Below are 6,000 nucleotides of genomic sequence, written 5' to 3'. Positions count from 1 at the left end.
AGAGTTATTGGAGCTTGTAATTTTACACAATGGAAACATTGGCCTTTTTCTCTCCTTAGCTAAGCTGGTGTTTTTAATACAATCTTGTCATTCCATTCTATAAGTCCCTTAGAACTACCCCTCAGGTGTGTAGTCTTCTTGCTGTCTCCATCACAGTGCTTCTTAATCTCAAGTAAATAACAGTTCAATGTTTTTTTCTGTACATTATTCATATACTAGAGGCCCGATGCACGAGATTTGTGCACTCTGGGGGGGTCCCCTCAGCCCAGCCTGGACCTTCTCACAGTTTGGGAGCCCTCAGGGGATCAGAGATCCTTAGCGCTGCCCGGAGGGGGTAGAGGCTCCCGTCACCGCCACTGCGCTCAGCAGCAGTGAGCCCAGCTCAGGGATTCTGGCTGGCGCTTCCCCTGTAGCAGCACACTGACCATCAGTGGGCAGCTCCTGCCTTGAGCTCCTGCCCCCTGGTGGTCAGTGTGCGTCATAGCGACCGGTCATTCCTCTGTTCAATCAATTTGCATGTTAGCCTTTTATTATATAGGATTCGTTATATTTTTCTCCACTGGATATAATATCCTGCCACAATATTAAGTTTCTATTAAAAGCCTATTAGGTTGCTTAATTTGTTTATTTTTTAATATAAAATAAAATTTAAATTAGTCAGATATTTAATATATATTCTATTGACATATAGATACTAGTAGAATGTATTAATATAGTTGTGGATAGAATGATGAAATAATATAATGAACAACTAACTAGATGGTGAAAAATTTCATACGAAGATTTTAAAAGCTTGAATTAGGTAAAATACAGAATTTAGAAACATTTTCTTACATTACCTGACCACAAAAAGGAAAAAAAGAAAGAGGGTGTCATTCATTGAATTGGCCTATTTCAATGAAAGTGGCAAATTTTACAGTGATACAGAGGAGAAAATGGGAATCTTTGAGCTTAGGGTGACTATATATATAATTTTTTAATATAAGAAATAATATTTTAAAGAAAGGAAGATAATTAAGGTTTTCATTCTAGTAAATTGATATCATAGCAACCATTTTATAAGATGTCAATTTGAAACACCAATTGAATATTCAGTATTTATGTAATTATTAGAAGAGTTGCTTATTTAATAACATATGGAAAAATCTTGCTGTAATAATTTCACCTTATTTATGAATCTTATCAATGCTGGACACCATAGGCATTTAATAAGCTTCCTAGAAATCTTGAATGTAAAACAAACTGCTGAGCCATTAATTCAAAAACAAAGATAAGTTGCTACTTTCTAAATCTAGGATTATTAAATCAGTGATATGGTTATTTTTTAATAACTGAACACATGAATCAGTGAATGAATGAATGAGAAGTCCAGCCGTTTTCTTCTCTCTCATTTGGACTTTTCACCTACATTCTAAACATAAGTTACATGCACATACAGCATGTACATATTTAAAACTTTAATTTCATTCTTATATTTTTTGCCAAAACTGCTATTTTATTTATGACATCATAAAAGCAATACAAAAACCATGTGGATTAAGTCACACAATTGTCTGAATTTATTCTCCAAACTCACTAATTAAGAACCACTAATTTATCTAAATAATCAGGAAATGATTGTTCTGTTTCTTGTTTGTGGTTATAATGGCTCTATACTTACTCATAAGACTCTAAGTGTAAACATTTATAAATTATCATTCTCCCATTCTAATATTTATACTTGAGTAGTAATGAAAGCAGATTCATTTTCTCCTCTTTCCAAATGTTATTACATTTTAATTTTATATAGCAATAGACTGAGATATTAAGTACCAGCTGAAATGTATAAACTGCCCAAATGGTGGTAGCCAAATTAATCCTGCTAAGGGGAAAACATGTAGCAAACCTTGAAGGAAAGAAAAAACACTTTTAAATAGGACTTGGGATTTATAGATTTTACTTCAAGCTGTCTAAATGAATAATGAAGGTAATAAAATGACCCTTACCATATCAGTGAATTTTCATCAATCACTTTTTAAAGCGCCTGTAACTACAAATCAGTAGTTAAATTCTGATAGCAAATTGTTGTTTGAAGTATCAGGTCCATAATGATCGCATTTTTAGCCAACATAATAGTGAGTTACTCTATAAAAGGTGTGGGTCATACAGTCACGAGTCTTGTGTGCAGACAGCATTGATAGAGTTGGGGAAAAGGGGTTAAAGGGGATGATTAATCCAGCAAAGGAAGCTTGCATAGCTGGAGAAATTATACCCTAAGTTACGTGAAAGACTTCCAGAAGAATCTTACCAAATCAGTCTTCATAAAAGATGGGAAATGTATCCAAAAATGGAAGAGAGACCACTAAGATATGGTTTTCTAAGTGATGTAAAAAGTAGATACTTGGCAGTAACCCTCCCAAAAAATATTATAATAGACTTTGGTATATCACTTGAAGACTTAGTTAAGAACGCTCTCTCTGATCACTAGGAGCAAAGGTAAGTCTACTAAAAGGAAGCCATTGCAATCACTTTGCTTCCTCTTGTTGACTATCTCTCAGTTAAGAGAAAAGCAGTCTGATTGGTAGGGAATCGGGGAATCTGGGGAGTAAAGACAAACTGACCTCTTAGAGACTATTGAGCAGAATCAAGTCAAACACTTTCCCAATAAAGATCATATACAGAATGGGGCAAAAGTAGGTTTTGCATGTGGAAAATAAAATAATAATTCATAAATAAAAATACAAGAAGGAACTCTGTTTCATGTACTCATAATTGTAAACCTCCTCTTGCCCCACCTTGTATGAGCATCATCTCAGAACTAAGATGGAGGATTTCATGAAGTCGTGTCTGAGATTGCAGCATGGATTTGAAGAAGTGAAAAGACTTGTTTTGTGGCATATAGATGAGTAGTGAATTACAGGTGCTATTTCAGTTCAATTAAGATCAAAATTCTGAAAAGTAATCTATGAGGTCCCAGTTCTGATAAGATTTAAAAGCTAGTCACCCCACTAATTAGTAACACATTTTAATAGTTTTAATCAAATGTTCATTAAGGTTTAAAATGAGTTAGTTCAATCTGAAGATAGTTTTAGGAGTCACCGTGCTTTTATAAACATTTCTAGATGCTATTTGCTGCCTTCTTACCAATTCTGACTTTGGTAGAAGCTGGAAGTGATCAAGAATTGCTCTATGCCATTTATAATGCAATTTCTCCTTACTCTGAACTCTAGAACAAATTACAGAGCCCTGAGACCACGACTAGGGTATCACAAAGCATTTCAAATCTGGCATAAATGGGAAGGGTTAAGTAATAGAGATCATGAAAAGCACACAAGAGTTTGATTACTAGCTGGGAAATGTGCAGGAAAATATGCTTCAAAATAAAGCAAAACATTTACACAACCAGCCCTAATTTTATTTGTATTTAAAACTAGTGTCACCCTTTTGATTTTTATTTTCTTGATTATATTTCATTAAACAAAATATATGAGCATCAATAATTTCCTCAGGAGCATTGTTACTTAAGAAAAGCATAACTATAAAAAGACTGGGTAAATGCACAATAACCAAATCCAATAAATTTGTTAAATCCTCTCACTTTGAATTAAATAATGAACACAGTGAATAAATGCTTATACATAAATAAATCTTTTTTAAAATATGGGTATTTATCCCAGACTCAAATTTGCCTGTTTACAAAAACAATGAAAATATTATCCGTTAACCAAATTTAATTGGAAGTTCATATCTCTAGATTTTCCAAAGAATATAAATCCAATCATCAATTACCATGTGTGCATAACTTCACCATTTTCCACTTAGGCCATGATTAAAATGCAGTGTAGGGAGCCGGGTTGAGTCCACTCTTGATCTAAAAGAACTCTTTTGAAATGTCAAGGAACTATGCCTGTGGGTTTCCTTAGCCTTGCTACTGTGGTCCAGAGAGATAATATCCCTCTGCTTTTTCTTTTTTATGCTAAGCATTGGAGAGAATACAGAGCTGCTTAAAGAAGCTATTAGGAGGAAAGCTTAAACTTTTCTCTGTAGAATGAAAAAAATTTTACGGCAGCTACACTAAAGGATCATGGGCCCTTAAATATCCCTTTAAGGAACAAGTAGCTTAGTCCTCGCAGATAACCTGTGAGGAGGTAACATGTGCTACTTGAAGTCTTGATTATTTCTTTAAAACCCATGAATATGGAGAATGGAAAGGGGAGATGGAAAATGAGATTCTATCATAGGTAAGAAATAAGCAATCACATAAATAATTTTATTATCTCTTACCTTACTTGTAATGACACTAATGGGTTATTTTCTTTCTAATCACTTTGGAAATCACTGTCTTCCACGTGTGCTTATTCTTTACTTTCAGTGTTTTCCAGTTTCTGTCCCTCTATGGCTGTTTGTTTCCCTTGATTTTCTCTCCCTGTAGAATCTCACTAAGTGTGCACATCTTCTCCTAGCTCCCATCCTTCCCCAGATCCCGAAACCCTTTATCTTTGCCTTCCATTATCCGCAATACATCATTTACCTCAACCTCTTCTTTGAACATTCATCTCACCTTTTTGATCTATAGAACTGCCAACTGCCTCTACTCTAAAGACACTTCCTCCCTTTCATATTACTCAAGAAGTATTTACTTCTTCTCAAAAACACTGGGCCTGGGGGCAGAGTATTTCCTCATTTCCACTTCTACAATGTTCTCTTTCCCTTTTCACTAGAAACCCTTAGATCATAAAAGTATATAAACTGAATTCCAAGTTATAACCCTTCTTTCCGGAAAATACGAATTTCATCATTCTTTGTAACTTTAATATACAAGTAGGTTAGTTTTCAGCACTCTGACCTCTTAATTACTTGAACTGCTCTATCCTAATGATCTTATCTACCTTACTGATTCATCCACTCACCCCTACAGTCATACTCCAAACTTAATACCACTACCCATACATTCAGAAACTCAATTATGCACACCCCACTCTCTGACCACCCCTCCTATCTATCAAAGTCACTCACTCTAGTGCTCTTTTCATCCTCCTTCAATAGCTGAAATTCCATTGTTAATCATATTTATTCCCTTGTGTACACTGTCTCCTTTGCCCCTCTCTCCTTTCATGGCACTTGCTTAGCAAAATAAATATCATAGCTAAATCAGTCTTTTCATCTAGCCATAGCTGTGCAGCTAAATATCATGAAGAAAACCCCAGAATAATATAAATGATTTCTTCCTTAATGTTATAGCCACAGATCCAAAGTTGGTTCTTGATACTGCCTTAAACACTAAAAATAAAGAATAATTATACTATACTTCAGGAGTTCATGTACTTTTCCATTTTATAGATGAATATTTTATACCTCCTTTATCTTCAAACCTCCACCAATATATCCTTTCCCTGCCTTACATTCCCCAATGATTCAATTCTAACTTCACCCAAAAAACTGAAGCATTCAGAAGAGAGCTTCGTAGACTCACCTCACCACATTCACTCACCTCTCGGCATCTGAACTCTTTGTCTGCCTTACTGAATGTTACATAGGAGACTATCTATACTATCTAGAGTCAGTCCCACCACTTTTTTAAATATATATTTTTAATTGATTTCAGAGAGGAAGGAAAAGGGAGAGAGAGATAGAAACATCACTGATAACAGAGAATCATTGATCGGCTGCATACTATAACCCCCACACTGGAGATTGAGCCCGCAACCTGGGCATATGCCCAGACGGGGAATCAAACCATGACCTCCTGGTTCATAGGTTGACGCTCAACCACTGAGCCATGTCAGCTGGGCCCACCACTTGTTACCCTAGAACCCATCTACATTGTTTCATCAAGGATTTCATGCTAGAAAATCATGCTAGCATTTCTTTCCTCTCTTTCTATATCATCAATATTTTTCTCTCTACTGGCTCACTCCTCTCTATCTACAAACTAGAGGCCCAGTGCACAGATTTGTGCACCAGTGGGGTCCCTCAGCCTTGCCTGCACCCTCTAGCAATCCAGACCCCCTTGGGGGATAT

This window comes from Myotis daubentonii, chromosome 4 (assembly GCF_963259705.1).
Source record: "Myotis daubentonii chromosome 4, mMyoDau2.1, whole genome shotgun sequence".
Taxonomy (NCBI): domain Eukaryota; kingdom Metazoa; phylum Chordata; class Mammalia; order Chiroptera; family Vespertilionidae; genus Myotis; species Myotis daubentonii.
The sequence above is the reverse complement of the archived record's forward strand: the minus strand, read 5'-3'. Positions refer to the sequence as shown.